The sequence below is a fragment of the Triturus cristatus genome, chromosome 8 (genome assembly GCF_964204655.1).
Source record: "Triturus cristatus chromosome 8, aTriCri1.1, whole genome shotgun sequence".
Taxonomy (NCBI): Eukaryota; Metazoa; Chordata; class Amphibia; order Caudata; family Salamandridae; genus Triturus; species Triturus cristatus.
Genome location: NC_140591.1, coordinates 773,233,624 through 773,257,856, shown reverse-complemented (window position 1 = coordinate 773,257,856; position 24,233 = coordinate 773,233,624). Strand labels below are relative to the sequence as shown.

Below are 24,233 nucleotides of genomic sequence, written 5' to 3'. Positions count from 1 at the left end.
ATTTTTTTTTCTTGCCTGATATTTTATAGTTCACTGCACTCCCCTTTAAAATGGGATTTTCTGTGTGTGTTTTTTTAATTTATCTGAAAAACCACTGAACAAATGTTCACCACATTTGCTCAGCATGAAAGCTATTCAGTCACTGAGTGGCTTTTCTTTGTTTGGTGAACATATAATCATCCGGTTTGGGGATTTGGCAAAATGTGTGTGACAAGTATGTCAAACTGTTACTTTATTGGCGTTGGGTCACAATCAGTTGAAAGCACATGCGCAGCAGGTTGCAGATGCAAGCTGCAATAACATACATACAGTATCAGTTTGTTATCAGTATGAATTTGCTGTCCTTTGAAAGATCACAAACAATCCCAGCTATAAACACAATGCTGTCTACACACACCCCGGAATACATAGTTCCTTTATCCAGCCTCCTTGACCGCTTATGGTGCTTACGCTACCACCTGTACTGATCCTCAGCAGAGAGGAAGAAACTGAAGGTAGCCAGGATAAACATGCCTTAGAGACTGCCTAGAGACCAGGACCATTAAGTGTAAAATACATTCCTGACTGTGATTTGACCGAGAAAGAAGTTGTGCATCATAGTCATGTCCCTTCCCTAGTAAGGGTTGAGGTCATGAGTTTAAAGAATGCTAGGCATGACTACCTTTGAAACCGGGGTCCACCATCTATAGCCCTCTCAAGCAAAGCTATTCAAAGGAGATATGAAGAGACCATGGTATCAGGTTCCTTTTGATTTTGCAACAGCTGATGGTGCCGTACCTCAGCTATAAATTACTGTTCTACCTCTTCCCCTGCCACCACAGCAGCTACCACCTTTGTCACACTGCCTCATATCCCACAGCACAAGGATAAGAAAGAGAGAGAAGAGGTGAAGATCAGAGAAGTAGTAGTTGTAGGTCAGTGTGGAGATAGGCAGGAAGATATTGATCAAACCAGCAAGGGTTGTGAGAAAGTCATCCTTTTTGCCCTGATCACCCCCATTTATTTGACTGATACTGGTGGGTACTGACTCTGATTGTTCACTGGGCTCCGCTAACCGGGCCCAGGGCCAGTGCTCTCTTTTAACCTACCTGTAAGTCCCTAGTATATGGTAGGGCATGTAGGTTTAGAGGCCCAGTAGATTTTAATGTACTTAAGTGTGCACTGCTGTGGTGCCTGCTGTCATTTTAAAAGCCAGCCCTACCTTTCAGGCTGCTTTAAAAAAAAAAAACAATGTCCAAATTTGACTTAAATTAAAGGTACTTACAAAGTCTTAAACTACCTTGTTTGTTACATATAAGTTACCTCTAAGGTCTGCCCTAGGTGCCCAAAGCATAGGGTGCCATGTTAAAATAAGCAGGGTCATTATAAAAGATGTTTTATATGCCCTAGTGAGGGAAAAACTGCCAATTTTGTTTTTCCCCGTAGTAGTACATTAGCTCCATAAGCTAACATGGGAAGGCTTTATTTAACATTAATAAAGTCTATCTTTGGACAGGAGTGAGCTAAAATAATGATTCAAAGTGTCAAATAATAGTAGCAATAAATCCAACAACTTGCTATGGTAGGATTTATTATAATTATTACAGGAAATAAGTTATAGAACTACTTTCCTAAAGTTACCCAGTTCAACCCTGTAGCAGCCTCTTCTGATTGGCCAGCCTTTGACAGGCTGAGCCAAGCTGCCTTAATGAGGTGTGAAGTGGCCCGGGCTGAGACAAAGGAGACATCTGGTGGGAGGAGATTTGCAGCAGCAGATATCATGTGCATTATGGTAATTGTAGTCCTAACTCTCCAAGGAGCAACTCAAAGCTTCTGGAACCTTGGCTGGTGTTGTGGACACTTCAAGACTCCATAAGGACCTTCTGAAAGAATATCCAGAAGTTCAGAGGCGAATTTTTGTGAAAAAGCTCCAAGAGTTGACCGACCTGTCATCACTAGTCAGTGCAGCAACATTGAACCATGAAATTCAGGCTTGTCCCGCTAAAGCTCTGGAGCTCTTCGTCATCCACACCGAAAACCAAGAACTCTAGGATTTTACCAAGGCCTCCCACTGAAGCAAGCTGCCGTCGTCAAACCGCAGCCAATCTATAGCCTAGAGACTGGCTCCACGTCAAAAGAAAAATAACCCAAAAAGTGCCTATGTGCAAGGTTACATTTTGACCAGCCCCAACCACTGCATCGTATTTGACCTGCACTCCATCGCGGTCAGTCTGAAACTTTTGACTTGGTCCCATTCAAGCATGTCCAGATGTCCTCGGTTGGCGCTATATGCTTTTAAGCAATAGAAAGCACGTTTACATTTAATCTTCAAAAAGTCATATCTCCGGTTCCCTACATTGGATCTTTTTTGTTTTGGTATCATTGTAAAGGTAATATTAGTTCCGATTTTTATAAATTGGTGTTGGAATTGTATTGTGTGTAGTGTCTTTGCATTTATGGTCAATGGTGTGTTTTTAAATGCTTTACACACACCTGACTCCTAAGTTAAACCTGACTGCTCTTGAGCCAAGCTACCAAGGGTTGAACAAGTTCTAATTTATTGAGACTTTATTGGCCCTTATTTGTGATTGTAGTGGTTCTACTAGCTCTAGGTACCTACTAGCACCTACTAACAAACCACCTTCCAACATGGGTGAAGGAACTATGCAGTCCCTCAAGAAAGCCAGAAGACTGTGCCCAAGGCAGATTAGTTTGTCAGCAAAATGCTCTAAGGGAACCATGTTCCAGAGACACTACAAGGCGTAAGAACTGGTGCAAAGGCCTTTTGCTTCTTATCAGTTCTCTAGGAATAGCATCAGGCTACTTTGTGTGGCCCCAGAACATCCCAGTTGTCTGGAGGTGGGTTCTCCTTCAGAAACCTCCCTGATTCCAATAATTGCCGAGGCATACTTTCACCTTTTGCAGAAAGGAGAGTTCTATACCTCCTATGTGCATATTTCCATATCCCTACACAGACAAACTCTACAGGCAGTTCTTGAGGATCTTAAAGGCAAGGCAGCATTATCGTTTCAAACTACTTCCACTAGGCCTGGAATATGCACTGATAATTTCCAGCAAATGCCAAACCTAGCCGCTGCCCAACTGAGTAAAGAGGGTTATTAGTTATGTGTGTACCTTGACGGTTGACTCTTGAAAGCACCACCAACACAGGAGGCAAGTAGTAAGAGGAAGCCTTCCTTGTACTCTTTTGATGTGGGGGCCTTGCTCTAAAAACTAAGAATCAATTTGCAGTATATCTCCACAAAGGGTCTCTGGTTGGAGGAGAACAAAAAGTTTCATATTAACTTTTTGAGTTGCACATTACATGTCATGGCTTGGAAGCAATCCTGCAGAGTTTGAAAAATCAGTCAGTACTAGGGCATTGAGACCCTCACCTAGGCCATGCAGACTGCCACAGCAACATGCAGGGCCTGGTGCAGACAAAACGAAAAAGTCAACATTGTACACTTCCTGTGTGCCACGCCAAAAAGCACTGCCCCAGGTATAGCTAAGTCACCCATCAAGCAGGCCTCACAGCCCTAAGGCAGGGTGCAGTATACCCCAGGTGTGGGCATATATGCATGAGCAGATATGTGCCTACAATATTTAAGTCCATTCATAGAGATTGTAAGTGTCAGGGAAGCCATAGAGAGTACATGGGTTGGAAACTCGACAGCTCTAGTTCTGCAGCACCATGATGGCTTCTCTGAAACTAGGAGTGTTTGGTATCAAGCTACTCCTCTCAATAAACCCACACTGATGCCATTGTGGGATTTTTTTTATTGTTTAACAAATCTTTTTATTGAGTATAAAACCTATATAGCACAGTGACCATGGGAAATGGATGATAAAGACATCATAACATACAGTTTCTGTTTCTCAAACAGTTGGTACATTAGACTATGGCCCACCATACACCCACCCTCCACTTCTCAGCTTTACAAACCTCGATAGGCTACCCAGTGGTGCTACACTTTCCCCCATTTCTTAGGGCAACCCCTGCCCTTGTACAAAACTTTTTCTGCAGCGCAACACCAGTCTAAATCAGTCTTCCATTGTTCCACCTTCGGTGGTAGGGCAGCTCCCCATGCCCAGACTATATTTCTCTTAGCCACCATTACAGCTACCATTAGCCAGAGTTTCTGGTATTTCGGACATGCCTGTTCCCCCATTACACATAATATGTGCCATCTGGCATCTATGGGAATTTCTTGTCCCAGGACCTCTGACATCACCCTTATTACCGTCCCCCATTAGTGATATATAATAGGGTACTCTCAGAGGATGTGGAAAAAGGTATCTTTTCAGTCACAGCCCCTTATGCACGTATCTTTGTGGCTGTGTCCAAGTTTGTGCATGAGCTTACTCATAGAGTAGACCTATGGAGGATCCGTAACTGTACTAGCCTGAGTCTCGCCCTGACCGCTACTTATCTCGGGCTTTGTATGGCCTCTACCCAGTCATCGTCTGACAGTAACCCAGTGTCAGTTTCCCAGGCCTCCCGTAGCACCCCCAGGGGATCGGGTGAACTATTGACAATTTTTTTTATAGGTGAGGGTTAATGCCTTTTCAAGGATTGGGTACAGTAGCAGTCGATCCTCCAGGGGACTGTATTCCGGAATATTTCCCCCCCTCTCGGATGTGCATGCGGAGTGGGCACCCCAACTGTATGTATCTATATATTGCCGCTTCCGCTAATTGGAACTCAGACTGTAGGGCTTCGAACAATATAATCGCTGGGCCCGCCACACATCACCTAGATGTTCTATATCTAGCAACTTCCATTTGTCGGAGCCCTGTGGTTTGCCGACCTCCATTGTGGGATTTATTGAACCATGTACTCAAAGGTGCCCCCTGAAAACCTATCAACCCTGGTGTGGTCACAGGCTGGCATAGGCTACATGCCACCACCAGACATGATTCTGGACCCCAAAGTCGAGAGCATCTGCTTTCTGGGTCCTAATGCACATCCTGGGGTGAGGAGTGACACCTCCCCCAGGATGGGCACAGTGCTTGAGAGGAAAGTTTTAAAGGCTTTCCGATTTTCTAATGCGACCCCCCGCCTCTGCTGCTAGCAGCAGATGCCAGCCCTTGGTTTACACCCCCACTTTGGGTGGGAAGCCCAGCGTGAAAACCTAGATGAATAGAAGGTGTGCCCACCTCTGCCAACTCAACCCCTAAGGTGGGGGAGGCGAGTTCAAGCACTTCTTTCAGTCCCCGCCAGCTTAAAGATTGGGAGAGCAATCAGGGCTAAGACTATGGCCACTCCCACAAGAGGGTTGCATAATTGAGGGTGTAGTCGCCCCAGGAAAGGTGTCCTTTGGCCCACCGGCTACTCCCCTAAAATGCCCCTAAATTTAGTATTTAGGTGGCCCCCTCAGACCGGGGAACCAGTTCCTGCCAAACTAAGGAGAAGGATGAAGAAGACGCCACGCAGCAAAGCCTGACAAGGACTACTGTGTTGGCCCTGGCTCTACAGGCCTCTCTCCAGCTTCCAAGACCATGCAAAAGAAGACAACACCTGTCCTGCACCCAACGACTTCTGTAACCTGACTCTCCTTCGCCGGAGACTCCAAAGGACAGCGGATCCGTCCCCAAGAAATCTACAGAAAGGATTCCGGTGCATTTGAGATCTGCAAGCTCTGCCCACTGTGCACCCGACGCCTTCGGCCCATGCCCCGGTGGACCACGAACACAGAACAGGTTCCCTAGCTATCATGACCTCAAGTCCAGCATTGGCGGGCCCCTCCTGGACTCCACAACAACGCCTGCAGCTTGAATACAGAGGCCCCTCCCTGACCGGCTTCAGTAAGAAGAATCCAACGTCTACAGGCACCCCTGCGCCCAAAGCTCCTGGGCCTTGGTGAGCTGAACTGACGGTGCCCCTACGACACCCTACACCTCTACTTACCGCTGCTGTTGCTGGTCTCCCTCTTGCAGCCTCTGATTGGCCACCTGCAGCCTGTTTGTCCTTAGCAAGTTCTCCACTGAAAAGCATTGGGTGCCCAACACTGTATTTGCACTCTGCACCCGGCAGCTCCTGTGCCACTGGTGGTGTGTTTGGTGCTTCTTTGTGCCCCTCGGACTTGGTCTTACCCCCAAAGGTTGACACCTGCAACCAGTTTACATACCTGCAAGCAGTGTGGCTTCAAGCACCCGAGTCTCAATTGAAACACATTGGGGCAAACTCCCATTTTGACCTCTGCACCGGGCCGCCCCTGTGCCTCTGGTGGTGAGGTTTTGGTACTCATCTGGCCCTTGCCCCTTAATGACCTTTAGTCATGAAGACTGGAACTGTCGTGCACTTACCTTTATAACCACACTATTTGTTTTCCTCCATAGGATAACATTGATCTCTTTCACAATTCCACTAAGGAGCAGAATACGAATCTGGCGGTCCTCGAACTGACAGACTCATGGAGGGGCAGCGGTGGAGGTCTTGCGACAACCACATAACTACCCTAGTGGTCATGCTGCCCTGGAACCACCAACACCACCAGCAAAACTTTCTTCCCTGGCGGTGGCGCAGCAGTCCAGAGTCATCCATATGCTTGGCTGGACCGCCGTGGTCCTGCCAAGCATATTAGAAGTTTCCTCTCCGCAAGGGTTTTCATGGTGGTTCCTCCTCCACGAAAACCCTGGCGGCGAGGAAACAAAAGAGGCCTTGCAAGGGCCTTGTGGCCTGTGGATGCACACAGAGGAGCACAACATGCGCCCCCTGTGTGCATGCACAGAAGTTCCAGAACTTCATAAACTTTAAAGTCCATGCCGTGCTGGAACAGTTTTTTTTTTTTTTAAATTTTTATTGTTCTTTACCAACATACACAAATCAAGTTAAATCATCTTTAACAACGTCGTGCCTTCCCACCCCCCCACCCCGGTCCAAGAGGTAACCAAGGATAAAAGCAATAAACATAAAAAATACAGAAAAAACAAAGAAGGAGCAAAAAAGAGACATTATATACTTATCAAAACTAACACACAGTCCTTACAAATATATACAAAAACAGAAAGTAGCTGTCTATGCCAAAAAAACAAAAAAGAGAGCAAGCTTAAAAAAAGAAAAATAGGTCCGAATAAGAGCAGGGAATCGGTGAAGAGAGACAGAGAGGAAAAAATGAATCACAAATATACAGAAAAAAAAATTCTGCATATACATTATGCATTATGGGAGCTCAGAGTATCAAGCCATCTAGTCAAAGGGTCCCAAACCACTAGACCCTTTTCTCTAGCTCTTCTTCCCTTCTTAGCATAGACAGCTCTCTCCAGCCTATACGTAGCAAAAAATCTAGCTTGCCATTGTCCAAAAGAAGGGGGGTTCAGATCTTTCCACTGCATAGCAATACATATCCGCAAAATAGACATAGCAACGAACAACAAAGCACCACCTTCTTTAACATTAAGCAATTCATATAACCCTAACATAATGGTAGTTGGCATAAGTTGAATATCTAAAGAAAGGATTCTGTTCAAAAACAATTGTACCTCTTTCAAAAGTGGTGCGAGTTTTGGGCATGTAGCGAACATATGCACAGAATCCGCACCATACTCTGTACAACGAGGACAGGTAGTTCCAGAACCAATTGCCCATTTCGCAACCTTATTAGGAGTTATATACATAAAATATCCGGTCTTATAAAATTGTACTTGCAATTTAGGGGATAAGAGGTATGTTCGTGCTAGACTGAATGCAGAGCAAAAAACATTAGAAGAGATATTCAGCTTCAGCTGCCATTTAGCCTCTATTTTACTCAAATCATCTGGTCTTAGTTCGTTCAAAGTGCGATAAATATCTCCGATCCTGGGTATTTTAAAGCCAAGTAATTTTTCTATAAAATCTAGAGCTACAAGCCCAACAGACCCCTCAATATTCTTTACTAAATAATTTATAATCGCGTGATACTGAAATATCTGGTCGTTGCTTAAATTAAAGCTATTTTGCAATTCCTCAAATGACAGAAAACGCCCAGCCCTATATAAATCACCTAATCTATAAACACCAGCGCGGTGCCATTGCCGGAGATATGTGTTTTTAAATATTAGTGGGAGGTTGTCATTATTTCTGATCGGAGTGTAGTAGCTTAGCCTGTTAATTCCAAATATTTTACGGATGTTACGAAAGACCTGGTAGGCACAGATCATTGTCTTAAATTTCACTCGCTTGTAGTAGCTATATTCCAACTGGTGCCAGAGACACCCCTTTACATTTTCCCCCATCAGCAAAACATAGGGAGAGGGCAGGCCTGAAGGAGAAAGAATATATTCCTCATGCATCAATTCACAGCATTGTGGTAAAGAAGCAGCCCAGTAATATAATTTTAAATTAGGAAGAGCCAAGCCTCCCCTCTCGCTAGATAAAGAGAGAAGGTTAAAAGCCCTTCTCGGTCTCGTGTATGACCAGATAAATTGAGAGAAAATTTGTTCAAAAACTAAAAGTATACGTCTATTAAAAATAAGCGGAATTGTGCGAAAAAAATTAAGTAATTTTGGAAAATAAGTCATTTTTAAGACGTTACATCTTCCAAGTATAGTTAAATGTAAATTGTCAATTTTCCTGAGTGATTTTCTCATATTAGTAGCCAGGGGGGTCAAGTTTTCATTCACTAAGGTGTCCAGGTCTGACACAATATCAACCCCAAGATATTTTGCTTTCTTGGTAATTCTTTCATCTACCCAGGTTATCATTTTATTAATAACTATCTGTGTCTTTGCTCGATTCAGGGCATAACCAGAAATCATTCCAAATTTTTGAGTTTCTTGCTCCAAAGTCTTGATAGCGAGCTCGGGTGCCGGGGTAACAATAGCGATGTCATCGGCGTAAGCCATAATCTTTGTATCAATACCGAACCTCGAAACCGGGGGAATTAAAATATTGGCTTCTATTTTTCTAATGAAAGGGTCAATATAGAGGGAGAAAAGCAAGGGTGAACAAGGACACCCCTGCCTCGTTCCTCTAGTTATCTTTATTAATTCAGTCAATTGGCCATTGATGCATATTTTGGCTGTTGGACTCTTATATAATGCCTGTACAGCCTGAATAAGTCTTACTCCAAATCCAAGACGCCGCATGATGGCCCAGAGGAATTGCCAGGAGACCCGATCAAATGCCTTTTCAGCATCGAGGAGTATTAACGAGATCGGGTCTCCTGTCACCTCAGCGGCGTCAAATAGAGTAATAGTCCGACGGACATGTTCAGTAGTACCTTCCAGTGCGGGAAAAACTACCGCTTTCTTCGCCGGGAGGATTCGGGCTCAGCTGGTTTCGCTAGGAGGTAGAGGTGTCAGCAGAGGGGCAGGTGATATCCTTATCAGACGCCGTCGCTGGGAAATGGCTACCCGTGGACAGAGGATACATAAATCTAGACCCGCCACCGCACAGGAGGAGATGGGAGAAAAGGAAAAGCTGGACAAAACGGAGAGACCTGACTTTTCATCAAAAGGTAAAAAGGACTTGGGATCAAAAAAGAATATGAATAAATCTGGAGGGGTTGGTATGTGCTCAAAAGAGAATGCTGGGAGTTCTATAATTAAACATTTCCCAATTCTTAAGCATACCCCCTTTCCTTCTACAACTGCCTCCGTGAGCTCTATTGAGCCCCTCATAGAGCATGGAAGCATACCATCTCTGCAGTCACCTCAAGATAAGGCATCGGCGGATAAGACAGACAAGGTGCTAGTGTCTGAGCCTAGTCTCTGCAATCAAGATATTGTTAGTCTTGCCTCCACGACTTCTACGACTTCCGCCTCTACCTCTGCTGCTTCCAATATTACCCTCTTGGCTTTAACAACCCCCCCCCCCCCCCCCCCCTGCTCCTTCTATGATTTCTGAGAATGGTTTGGAGAACCTGACACCCGGCATGACAGACCCACAGACTCCTGATCTAGTTAACGAGAACTTTTTTTCCGTTTCAGATGGATCTCTAACTGAAACTGACAATGAGCTAGCGAGCTCCGCAGGAACCAGTGTATCTGAAGGGTAGCTGAACTGCCTCTCCTCTAGAACTGTTAAACAGAATAAAATATCGACTAAAAAACGTACCCAATTGAAGCGAGGACACATAGAGCTTCACGGTCCCCCCTCATATGGAGATGCTAACTTACAATTACTAGCAAGCCCACAGTCTTCTATCGAAATCCCTTTGGAGCCTTCTCTATCAGTAATATTTGCCTCCATCAAGCAGTTTCAGGAAGAGGTCCGATCAGACAACCTTGCCGCAAAAGGGGCTACCAAAAAACTCCATGGCAGTGTAAGGAAACTAAATAAAATCTGCACCGATATTGGTGACCGGGTCTCTATGGTAGAAACCCGGACAGAGACCCTAGAAGCAGAGGTCTCCCTACTTAAGGAACAAGGAGCATCCCATGAGGCCCGTATTACTGATATGATGACCAAACTCGAGGAGCAGGAAAACAGGCTGCGGAGAAACAACTTAAGACTGTTAGGGATACCTGAAGGAGTAGAGGGAGGCGACCCTAGAGGGTACATTGTAAAACTGCTCCGGTCCGCCTTTCCATTACAGACTAGCTGGAATTGGGACCAGGAAGTACAAAGGGCTCACCGTTTTCCCTTTAACCTAAGACAAAACAAGGTCCGCAGTAATCATGAAAAAGAGAGACCCAGAGTTTTTTTGGTTTTTTTGGGCAATTTCCTTGTAAGGCAATTCATTTATGATCAGGCTAGGCCAAACTCCCAGAGAGAAGTCGATGGAGTTAAATTTTTTGCTAAGCCAGACTTTGGGCACACAACAGTGGAACGCAGGTGGCGTCTGCGTCAATTAATATCTCCTCTGCAGTCGCAAGGCGCTCAAGCCTTTCTGATGAACCCTGCAAGACTGAAAGTCATTTTTGAGGGTTCGACCCGAATGTTTATCTCCGAAATCAAAGCTGAAGAATATTTAAAGGAATTAACTGGTAGAAAGAGAAAATAAATCTTGTAGTTCAGGACTCTTGGGACTTTTGGGACTTCTGGGATAAATAACATCTAAAAAAAAAAAAGCCCTACCCTATCGGTGTGGGGGTGTGGGGGAATCAGCCAAAAAAAAAAAAAAAATGGGGGGGGGGGGTTGAGTGGCGTGGTGGGGGATAAGGGGGAAAAAAAAGGAAGTTACCTCTTTAAAACTTCTCTTTTTGGGCAACTGATAGACTATTCAGATTGGACTGTTTTTCTTTTGCGGCAGCTGGGGGTCTCACATTTGTTTCCATCATTCAGGGGGTTCCTGACTGTTTTTTTTTTTGGGGGGGGGGTGGGGTTGGGGCTGGGGGTCCAGGTTTTCATTGAATACTTTGGGGTTAAAAGCTAATTTGTTAGTATTTTTCCTTGAAAAAAATATTTAATGTTACTTTTTAGGTCTTATTCACGGTGGCAATTTAAGAGAGCAGGAAATTGGCTTGGCCGAAGAGTTTACAGTGTCAGGGGGGTGGAGGGGGAGAATGGTGAGAGGTGGGTTGTGGGCTATGGGTGTGTGGGAGATTTGATTGATACAGGATTACATGTAGGGTATCAGCCTGGCTATTATCAACATTTAAAAAGTAAGAGGAAAAGATGAATACGCCAAATAAGCTTAGAATAGTCTCATTAAATATTTGCGGCCTGAATGAGTTATTGAAAAGGCAGAAAGCTGCGCAGACATTACATCAGATGGGGGCGGACATGGTATGCCTCCAAGAGACTCATATTGAAGGCTCTCAGAAATCTTTGCTGAATATTCTTGGTTTTAAACTTATTGGGGCAACCTCGCAGGGGGTCCGGATAAAGGGAGTTGGGATCCTGGTACGTAATACACTACCAATAGTAGTGAATCAGGTTAAATCCGACGCATTGGGGAGATGGGTCATCGTACAATGCTCTTTACCTCTTAATCCTGTGTTTACCATTTGCTCGGTATATGCTAGCAACTTGGACGATCCTGGGGTGATAAATCACGTTAATCAAGAATTAGTGCATTGGCCACTTCCGATAATTTTATGTGGTGACTTAAATCTAAATCTCCCTAGCATTTGGGATTCCCACAAATCTTGGGACTATAAGGGAATAAAACCTAAAGTTTTTTGGGCTCTGACTAATCTAATAAATACACATGGCCTAATAGATGTCTGGGCTTATCTCAAACCTTGTCAGAACGGCTTCACTTTTTTTTCTGCCCCTCATTTGTCTCTAGCTAGACTGGATTATTTCTTCGTTTCCTCTGCTTTTATTCACGATTGTTCTATTGATGCCTCCCCCCGATTACTGTCGGATCACAATCCTCTTATCTTAAATATAGAGGGCTGGGGTGTTCAGCGACCAGGCGTAACTTGGACGTTTGAAAAGGCTCTGTTATATGACAATAACTACCGAGAGTACATGACCGGTTGGCTACGGGAATTTTTGGATATGAATATTGAGACAGCATCTGTAATGGTGGTCTGGGACACCCTTAAGGCAGCCATCAGGGGGGAAACATTACGTTTCTCAATCCGAAAGAATAAACAGGAAAAAATACAAATTGAATTATTACATCTAAAGATAATAGAAGCGGAAAAAAAACTAACACAGGCAGTTCTGACGGGCGTTGGATTAGATGAGGCACAGACTCTGGTAGCAGTTTTTAAATCAGAAATGGGGGCTGTGTTAGCGGAAAAAATAGCTAGCAAATGGGCTGCATCTAGAGAGAAATGCTACGAGTGGAGTGAGCGTATCGGACATCAGCTCTCTATTTCCACAAGACAAAGAATAACAGCAAATACCATTACTGCTATCAATACTGAGTCTGATGGGCTTATCACCGATTCGAAAAAAATAGAGGAAGCCTTTAGGCAGTTTTATGAAAAGCTATACTTAGAAGAAATCAATGGGCCATTTGAAGACTTAGATATGAAGATAGGAGAATATCTAGAGGGAATATCGATTGGTAAATTGAATGATGCTACTCGAGACTCATTGGAAAATATCCCTGCTTGGGACGAGATCGCAATAGCACTGGCTAGCCTTCCGGATGGTAAAGCTTCTGGGATGGACAGTAACCCAGTCGAATTTTATAAAAAAAATTCGGCTCAAATTAAAGACCTTTTTACAAGTGTAGTAAGGTCTATCTTTGAGGGGGCTGCTCCTCCGAATTCCTGGTCTCTAGCCAAAATTGTGATATTCCCAAAAAAAGATAAATCACCCCTCGAGATGGCATCCTATAGACTGATAACCTTAATTAATACTGACTCAAAAATCTTCTCTTTAATTATTGCCATGAGAATATCTATAAACATTGAGTCACTAGTATCTAAATGGCAACACGGATTTATACCAAAAAATGCTGGAACTGTTTTTGACGTTCCCATTGAGGTGCCATGAAAACGCCAAAGGAATCGCCTGCCAATGTCTAAAAAAGTAATTATACGGCGGGCGGTTCTCACGCAGGTTTGGTGGTGTGGCACCAGGGTGTTCTCACTGCCACATCATCAATCTCGTAAATGGCCCCAGAGGGGCCGATTCCGATCCGGGTCAGAAGAGCACCGAACGCGATCCGGACGGAAAAACTACGAGCCATACGCGTGTTTTCTGGCCGACTTGTACAGCTGTACGAGTGAGCAAGTCTCGGTCGTAAGCTAACCGTGGCGTGCAATAGATGCGATTCACGACTGAGCCAGTACGATGCACGCGTCGAACAGCCTGTGCGAGCCGGAGTGTCCGGCTCGCAAATTGACCGGGTGGTTGCCTTTGGGAGTCCCCCTGTCATCCGCAGCCCTACGACTCGGACACAGGGGGAGACCCATGGGTCTCCCCAACACAGGCATGTATGGTGCGGATGGCACCGATGCGTACCCACTGTAGGGGGCGCACTTGTCCGCGACGTACCCATTCAGTCAATGGGAGCCCATGTACGCGTCGTATGACCGGCTCCCATTGACTTCTACGGCATTTCGACCGAATCGAGTCCGGCAGCATACGGCCGCATCGTACTCGCTCGTTCGGACTGCAGGACTCCGGCTCGGTCGCCAAACACTCCGGATCCGTCTCGGTCGGAGTGCTTTCCGACCCGGATCGGAATCGGCCCCTTAGTGTCGACTTTTGAAAGTCGTACTTTTTTTCCTAGAAACGTGCTTACCTTATTGTGAAGATCTTAGTCTTAAAATAAAGCTCAAACAAAGCTTATTTTATAAAATTGGTGTGGATCTCTATTTTGAGTCGTGTGTCCCATATAGGTCAATGTTTTACAATAAATGTCTTACACTCCTCTGTGTTAGGCCTAAGGCTGCTCGCCCACCTTCCTCAAACTGATTAATTTCAGCCCCAGGGGTGGACTCCCCTTGGCCTATGATGGGTAAGAGAAGGGGTCTCGCACATTCATCTTTAATAAAACAGCAGCCCAGGCCGGATTGTGTTTTTTGTGACGATCTTGCGGGAGTCCTGCATGATTGCAGCAATTTTTGCCGATTTTTTTTAAATTATTATTATTACTTTTTTTGTGCTTGGTGGGGTTTGGGGTCCCTCTGGGTCACCTCATGGGGATATGGAGATATATATATATATATATTATCTACTGGCGGTCGCCAGTAGATAGTTATAGTTAGGACCGTGTTTCCATAGGAAATCCGCAACATTCTATTTGGAATAACTTTGGCGCCGGTTGACGAATCCTCGCGAATTTTTCAAAACTAATGGGGCGCTACGCTCCGCTCCTACCCTGAAAGTCTCGGGGGGATTCGTCAAGCGGGGGCTGAGAAAAAAGGGGGGTCCCAAAACGCGTTTTCCCCATGCATTTTCCCATAGGACCTTTAGTCCGAGCTACAGCCTGAACGGCTGAACAGAATTCCTTGAAATTGGGCAGAGAGGTAGTCCTCAGGTCAGGGATGTCCCTTTTGCAGGTCTGGTGTAAATCTGTTCAGTAGGTCCTGAGAAAATAGCATTTAAATCAATATATATATCTGTAAGCGCGCTCCGTGCGCTTACGGTAAGCTTACCGTACGCGTACAGTGCCGTGCGCGAGCTCAATTCTGACTGTAAACATTCGAATCGGTCGAAATCAGAAAGTATCGGCCGCCATTTTCTGTCTCTCGCACTAAAAAACAAAGGTTGATAACATGAAAAGGGGGCAACGAAGAGAGTTGCAGACCCCCTAGCGTTCGTCAGGGGGTTCACGAAGGACCAAAAAGTATGAAAAATAAATTTAATAATTTTAAAAAAAAATTGCGAGTGCGCGTACGGTAAGCTTACCGTACGCGTACGGTAAAAAAAAATAAAAAAAAGAATTAACAATCACATTTAATATATAAATCTCAGGACCCCCAAGGGAGAAAAAAACAATTGATATTTTGTAAAAAATGGCGAGGCGTGCAGGGTGCGCGAAGCAAAAATTTAAAATAAATACATAACTTAGCATTTAAAAAACCGTACAAATTCACTGAAAAAACCATAGGTTTCACACACGTTATAGTTAGGAATTAGCATTTAAAAAACCTTGCAAATTCACTTAAAAAACCATAGGTTTCACACAAGTTATAGTTAGCTATACATTTCACTCGTAAAAAACCAATGAAATTCCACGTTATAGTTAGATCAGGTAACTATAACTTGCGCGACCGCAATGCACAATGTGTCATTTCAGATGTCATCATTGATGTCATGAGTGATGTCACTGACCATGTCATAAGTGATGTAATATGTGACGTCATCAGCAGTGCATTGCGGGGGCGCAAGTTATAGTTACCTGATCTAACTATAACGTGGAATTTCATTGGATTTTTACGAGTGAAATGTACAGCTAACTATAACTTGTGTGAAACCTATGGTTTTTTAAGTGTATATATATATATATATATATATATCATAAAATATTTGTTATTTCCAACATAGTTTATATAAAGTCAAATGTAAACAATTGACACAAGATTCGGAAACATACAGCTCTCTGATTTACTCAGGGAGCTTTTTTTTCCCCCTTGGGCCACTTCACTCCTGCTGGAACATGTGCTCCGATTGGCTGCCAGAAATGTGGAAACATTTTGCTGTCAGCCATTACAGGACTCGGGAACTTAATCCCATGTCCTGAAAATAAAAATATATATATATATTCACAGAAAAAACCATAGGTTTCAGGTGCGTTATAGTTAGGAATAAGCATTTAAAAAACCTTTGACATTCACTGAAAAAAACCATAGGTTTCAGACCTGTTATAGTTAGGAATTAGCATTTACACAACAACTGACAAAGTGATACAGATATTCAGTTTAGTCAGTGTACAATATATTTATTGAGACACTATAAATTAGTCAAGTAAACAGTCAATCACACTGCTACTAAATCCTCCATCCAGATATTTATATATCCACTCATTCTTCAATGCAGATTGCTATATATATAATACATATTTAAATAACGAACCAAACCACATTCACTGGATGATGTCATCAGTGATGTCATTTGAGATGTCATCAGTGATATCATCAGTGATGTCACTAAACCATGTCATGAATGATGTAATATGTGACATCATCAGCAGTAGATTGCGGGCGCGCGAGTTATAGTTAGCGGAACGAACTATAACGGAGGAATTTCAATGGTTTTGTACGAGTGAAATGTCCAGCTAACTATAACACCCCTGAAACCTAGGTTTTTTTTTAGTGAATATCTAAGGTTTTTTAAATGCTAATTCCTAACTATAACATGTTTGAAACCTATGATTTTTTCTGTGAATTTCAAAGGTTTTTTAAATGCTAATTCCTAACTATAACATATCTGAAACCTATGGTTTTTTCAGTGAATTTCAAAGGTTTTTTAAATGATAATTTTTAAATATATAAATAGTTATATATCGTTTTTTGATAGTTTTTCTAAATTTTTTAAACTATTTATTTTTACATATTTTATTTTTTAAATTACATTACATATTTTTAATATAAATTAAAGCAAAATGATTTTAAAAATATTGAAACTCTAATATTGTTTTTTTATTTGATATTCTTTTAAATATATTTATACTATTTTTTTTTTTGGTTTTATTTCCAATTATTTTTTGGAGTCGCGCACCCAAAGCGTACCTTTCTCGATCACTGCGCGGAACCTAGTCGCCATTTTACGATTGTTGTGTAGGATCCGTGTAGGGATATATGATGGGTGCGTAATTTCCTGCGTGATGGCTATGCGACTGGTACGCGACTCCAAGCGCATACGCTACACATACGGATTGCGCTTGCGCGCTTCCTCGTAACGTCATATACGTGTTCCACGCGGTAGGTGCGCGACTCCCACGAAATTTTTTAATGCCGAAAAAGATATATATATGTATTCAATATTAATATTAAGGCAAGACATTATCTGACCTAATCAGCTGTAATGGAAGTAGAGCTAAAAAGGCTTGATGTTTTGCACCTTTCCCTGGTCGGAAGGGTAAATGTACTTAAAATGACTTTTTTTCCTAAGATTCTTTATTTGTTTCGAGCTATTCCGTTATTATTGGAGGAAAAATTATTAAGAAATCTCGAAGGCCTTTTCAATAGGTTTATTTGGCAATACGGGAAAACCAGACGCTCGATGAATCTTATGTCACTCCCGCCTGATAGAGGTGGTTTGGCTCTTCCTAACCTTAGGTCATATCATTTATCTTGTCTACTCGCTCATATGTCAACTCTCTTTCAGCGTGATTCTAGCCTAGTAGTGGCCCAGGGCAGTCATCAGGCCCCCCCCTCTATTTTTGAGCTCCTTTTTGGGAAAAACGCTATAGGGCTACTCCTAAGGGAGGTCGACAGGAGATTTTATAAAAAGCCTAGACTGAAGGTAGCGAATGGGATTTGGGGAACTTGGAAAGCAGTCCAAAAGCTGTTGGTAATCCCGAAGTACAACTCTTATCTCCTTCTCTGGAACTCTAATTTGTTTCCGTTTCTGGGTATGAATATGAGCAATCCTCTTTGGAGCGAAAATGGTATCAGATTTGTAGGCGATTTGTTGGAGGGGGAGGTATTCTTAAGCTTTGAAGCACTTCAGTTGAAGTTCGGGATCTCTTCTAATCACTGGTTCTTGTATGGACAGATAGTAAAAACAGTGACAGCTTTTAGACCAAGAATCATAACATTCACCAGTATTCCTCTGGTCGACTACATTGGGAACGGGGGTAGTAAAATTACAATTATATATAGCCATCTGTTGGAGGGAATACAGGATGATCTAGAGAAAGTTGAGTCCTCATTAGCAGTCAAAACAGGTGATCCAGATGTGGACCTTGATCTTGCTTTAATGTTAAATAAGAAATTATTTCGTTCATCCAACTTGAGGGCCCAGCACTACAAAACAATCTTTAATTTGTATTTTACGCCGGCAAAACTCGCGGCGTGGGGTTTGGTGGCGAAGGATAATTGCCCTAGATGTGATAAAAGCCCAGCGGATTTAATACACATGTTCTTTCAGTGCGAAAAGTTATCTATCATATTGAAAGAACTATCAATTTTTTTGGAGGGGCTTTTAAAATGTAAAATTATTATCTCTCCCACATTGATGTTAATGGGAGTAGATAGGAGTATGAAATTATGTAATAATGCGGAAGCTCTGGTCTTTATTTGTATAGCTGTCCTTCGCATTATTATTTCTGCAGGTTGGAAGGATTCTTCTCCTCCTACATTTCAAATGTGGCTGGCAAGGTTGCTCGGGATCCATAATATTGAATCTTGTTTATTTGAATTAAAAAGTGCCACAGTTAGGGATAAGGGGCGGGCCATCTGGGCTCCATTAACCAGCTGGAGAAATCGTTAGCAGCCGTACATTTAATTATTTTCTTTTTTGCATTTACATGTCAAAAGTTTATTAAGGCATTTGATGAATAATTAATTTCTACTGTCTTGTGGATTTTCTGTGTATAACATCTGTCAACTAAAAAAAAAAAAAAAAAAAAAAAGACATTATCTGACCTAATCATAAAAATAATATACTTTTACTTTTAATAAACCTATATTAGTTTTTAATGCGATGTCGCGCTGGGTGCGTGCTGCCTGTGCGCAGAGTGCGCGGACCCCATGTGACCTGAAAAAAATAATTTGATTGGTTCATAACATTTCCCATTGTAACTATTGAAGGACCCCACCCATTTCCATCATTCTTCTTTGAGCTTCTTTGGAGGAACATCTAACACCTCAGAAGAACTTTTTCTTGCAGATTTTCACAGCTGCTATTCATTTCCATCTGAAGACAATGGCTTCTGGACAGCAGCCCCCATCAGATTCAGAACATTCTTCAGATGATGGGTTTGTTCCTGAACCATATAAAAATAATACACGTAAACAACTTATGAGTCTAATATGGTTACGGACCTTGACACAATAGTAAAAGTGATGCTACAGATAGTGAGACTGCGAAATCATGTATGCCTATGTGTGTGTATATACAACTATGTATGATTCCCATCATCCACCCGACGTGGTTAGCTTCATCATCTGGGAACCTAGGGAATTTTTCAGAGAACCATCTTCTACTTGAGAATTGTAGATCCTGGTCTCATGAATCTCCCAAACCATTCAATGGTGTGATGTTGTTGTTCGATGAAGATAGGGTAGGATGGCTGCAGTGCTTGTGAAGAGTGCTAGTGTGTGAGTGCTATTTAAAAATTATCTAACAAGGCACTAAGAGAACTTTATTGAATCGCTACCTTGTTGACAATATCTAAAAACAGTGCTGTAACAGTTTCAAAAATATAATAACTGTGTTGGAAAAGGTCTACATGTTTCTGCTACTGGACGAAATTCATCCAAGCTTTCATCAGGACCAATAAAGCTACTGCAATAATCAACAGTGCCAAAGTGACTAAAAAAGTAATATATACAACCTGGACCCAAGTGGGGGCCAAGAAACTCCGTTGGAAGTAGTTTTACTTCACTGACCTGAACGGATAGGAAAAGAAGAGAAAAGAAAACACAACATGGCAAAACACAGTGACATCGTGTTATTTTCAAGGTCAACAAATAGCATCCAGAAAAATATCAAGTATGCAAATACTCATGTATTAAGACTCTCTTAAGTCTGTCTAATTTAGTTAAATAACAAACTTTTAGGCACTTACCCAATTAGTGGTGGGTGTGCGCCTCACCTCACCTGGCAACTGCTCAGGTTTTTGGAGGCCCCGCTCTGTAAGAAAATCAGAGGGTTCAACTAAATCAAAACCCATAAATTGGGTTGTTTAAAACCGCTATGGCCCACTCCGCGCTCAGTCAAGAAACGCCTGAAACACACGGTCTGCCGTTCGAATGGAATATTGTAAATAAGAGCTCAAGGAGGTGAATGACAGTGATGATAGTGCATCTGCTCTTGCTTACTTTAAAACAATGAAGATTGTATGCTCACCTATCCGTCGGTACCTCTTGTCGGAGCTGAGCTCGAAGGGGAGGCAACCTGCGGAGTGTGAGTTGTCTGTTAAAGTACAGAATGCCGGTCTTGGTTGCTAAGGCAACCGAGTTCACGGCGGCAATGGGACGCTGATGAATGCGTCATCCCGTTACGTTGGGGTGCCTGGGAAATGTAGTCTTTCAAACCCGCTTTGAATTAAAAACGGGGTTGTGTATTTTTCATGTCAAAAACCCATTCGATTGCTCTCAGCCACCTGATGGCTGAACAATCAGATGAATATTATCCATATTGAAGCCCGAATTAGGTGTCATAATGTAAAAGACAATCAGAGGTCATATGATCATTTCATTCTGATTCAAATACGGGCGATATTGGATATGTTTAGTGTGAAGGCTGTCATTTTGCCAAGACAGAGTGTATGGTGCTTGGTCATATCTGTATTAAAGCGATGACCATGGGATATCATCATTTAACCCGCGGCTGTCACTGTGGAGTTTAAAAACCCATTTCTGTTCCTTCTGAAAGAGGAAGTTAGTGACATCTGTTATATGTGGTGGAATAAACGGTTGTTCCAGCACGAGCCATTTGATATCTTCTGGTTTATGATTCTGTGACAAGAAATGGTTGGTCATTCTGGTAGCTTGTTTTTTCCGCCTGATAGTGCTCTTGTGTTCACTTATTCTCACTTTGATTTTGCGGGTGGTCATCCCTACATATTTGAGTGAGCAAGGACATGTAATCAGATAGATGACTTTCTCTGAATTACAGTTAGTATGTTTACGAAGGACCCAGGGTTTTGAGGTACCAATATCCACTGATTTAGTGGGTGCAGTCTGTGAGCACACTGAACAGGAGCCGCAAGGATAGTGGCCTTGTACCGGTGGCAAGTCCCAAAGAGTGGGTGTAGTGGAGTTGCTCTTGACTCTAGGTCGTGTGTGTACAAGATTATCCCTAAGGCTCGTCCCTCTCTTGAAAGAGAACAGTGGAGGGGGAATCTTATCGTTACTCCCAGTCAAATTCAAGTTCAAAATGCGCCAATGTTTGCGCACCACTTTTTGCACATCATTAGATTACACCGCAAGAGTCTGAGTTCTTACTTACCAAATATCCGGTCATGCCCTACTTTTACGTCCTCCCTAAAATACATAAAGCCACTAGACCACCACCAGGACGTCCCATCATATCAGGGATAGGGTCACTATTAGAACCCTTGTCCACTTTTGTGGACTTTTTTCTACGGCCATTGGTCAAAGAAATGCCAACATTTCTTCAGGACACCAAAGATGTCCTAAGACTACTACCGGAGACTCCTTTCGACACCGAGACAGACCTGCTGGTAAGTTTCGATGTCGAATCACTCTACACCTGCATTCCCCAAGACGAAACATTAGAAGCAATCAGGGGTTTATTGGACACCAAAGAACTTGTCACGATCACGCCTATAAACTTTATCATGGAATGTGCCAGGCTGGCAATGAAGGAGAATTTTTTCAGGTTCGAAGACACCATCTACCTTCAAACGTCAGGAACATCGATGGGCAGCATTTTTGCGCCCAGCCTGGCGAATCTCTATGTTCATCTTTTTGAACAGAATAGCGTGTTGACTGATACCAATCCCTTCCGCGACAGGATTGTCATTTGGAAGAGGTATATTGACGACATCCTTGTAATTTGGCACGGGAACCTTACAACCCTGCTCGATTTCCACGCTTGGCTTAACAACCAAAATAATTTCTTGAGGTTTACAGTAACACACGATAAATCCAGATTGCCATTCTTGGATATCGTCATCTACCCCACACAAGGGACTCTTGGGAGTGAACTGTACAAAAAACCACAATCAAAAAACTCTCTGTTGAGCTTCCAGAGTCACCATCCCAAGTCGTTAAGACAAAATCTACCTGTCGGACAGTTTCTGCGTATTCGCAGGAACTGTTCTACCAGAGAGACTTTTGATAGACATGCAAAAGACCTATCTCAACAACTGATAGTGAAAAAATACCCCACACCTCTGGTAAGACAAGCTAGGAAAAGAGCGGCAAATAATAACAGAGAGGCTCTCATTGCGCCTTCTACACCTAAACCACCACTCACGAGACTGACATTTGTCAATACCTTTAGCACACTATCTAATGATGTGCAAAAAGTGGTGCGCAAACATTGGCACATTTTGAACTTGAATTTGACTGGGAGTAACGATAAGATTCCCCCTCCACTGTTCTCTTTCAAGAGAGGGACGAGCCTTAGGGATAATCTTGTACACACACGACCTAGAATCAAGAGCAACTCCACTACACCCACTCTTTGGGACTTGCCACCGGTACAAGGCCACTATCCTTGCGGCTCCTGTTCAGTGTGCTCACAGACAGCACCCACTAAATCAGTGGATATTGGTACCTCAAAACCCTGGGTCCTTCGTAAACATACTAACTGTAATTTAGAGAAAGTCATCTATCTGATTACATGTCCTTGCTCACTCAAATATGTAGGGATGACCACCCGCAAAATCAAAGTGAGAATAAGTGAACACAAGAGCACTATCAGGCGGAAAAAACAAGCTACCAGAATGACCAACCATTTCTTGTCACAGAATCATAAACCAGAAGATATCAAATGGCTCGTGCTGGAACAACCGTTTATTCCACCACATATAACAGATGTCACTAACTTCCTCTTTCAGAAGGAACAGAAATGGGTTTTTAAACTCCACAGTGACAGCCGCGGGTTAAATGATGATATCCCATGGTCATCGCTTTAATACAGATATGACCAAGCACCATACACTCTGTCTTGGCAAAATGACAGCCTTCACACTAAACATATCCAATATCGCCCGTATTTGAATCAGAATGAAATGATCATATGACCTCTGATTGTCTTTTACATTATGACACCTAATTCGGGCTTCAATATGGATAATATTCATCTGATTGTTCAGCCATCAGGTGGCTGACGCATTCATCAGCGTCCCATTGCCGCCGTGACCTCGGTTGCCTTAGCAACCAAGACCGGCATTCTGTACTTTAACAGACAACTCACACTCCGCAGGTTGCCTCCCCTTCGAGCTCAGCTCCGACAAGAGGTACCGACGGATAGGTGAGCATACAATCTTCATTGTTTTAAAGTAAGCAAGAGCAGATGCACTGTCATCACTGTCATTCACCTCCTTGAGCTCTTATTTACAATATTCCATTCGAACGGCAGACCGTGTGTTTCAGGCGTTTCTTGACTGAGCGCGGAGTGGGCCATAGCGGTTTTAAACAACCCAATTTATGGGTTTTGATTTAGTTGAACCCTCTGATTTTCTTACAGAGCGGGGCCTCCAAAAACCTGAGCAGTTGCCAGGTGAGGTGAGGCGCACACCCACCACTAATTGGGTAAGTGCCTAAAAGTTTGTTATTTACCTAAATTAGACAGACTTAAGAGAGTCTTAATACATTTATGAGTATTTGCATACTTGATATGTTTCTGGATGCTATTTGTTGACCTTGAAAATAACACGATGTCACTGTGTTTTGCCATGTTGTGTTTTCTTTTCTCTTCTTTTCCTATCCGTTCAGGTCAGTGAAGTAAAACTACTTCCAACGGAGTTTCTTGGCCCCCACTTGGGTCCAGGTTGTATATATTACTTTTTTAGTCACTTTGGCACTGTTGATTATTGCAGTAGCTTTATTGGTCCTGATGAAAGCTTGGATGAATTTCGTCCAGTAGCAGAAACATGTAGACCTTTTCTAACACAGTTATTATATTTTTGAAACTGTTACAGCACTTTTTTTAGATATTGTCAACAAGGTAGCGATTCAATAAAGTTCTCTTAGTGCCTTGTTAGATCATTTTTAAATAGCACTCGCACACTAGCACTCTTCACAAGCACTGCAGCCATCCTACCCTATCTTCATCGAACAACAACATCACACCATTGAATGGTTTGGGAGATTCATGAGACCAGGATCTA

General features: G+C 42.9%; 1 protein-coding gene across 1 annotated transcript in view; it reads left to right on the top strand.

Moving 5' to 3' along the window:
* ZRSR2 (zinc finger CCCH-type, RNA binding motif and serine/arginine rich 2) overlaps positions 1 to 24,233 on the top strand; it is a 162,492-nt gene that overhangs the window by 72,478 nt on the left and 65,781 nt on the right. The gene's annotated exons all lie outside the window — the stretch shown is intronic.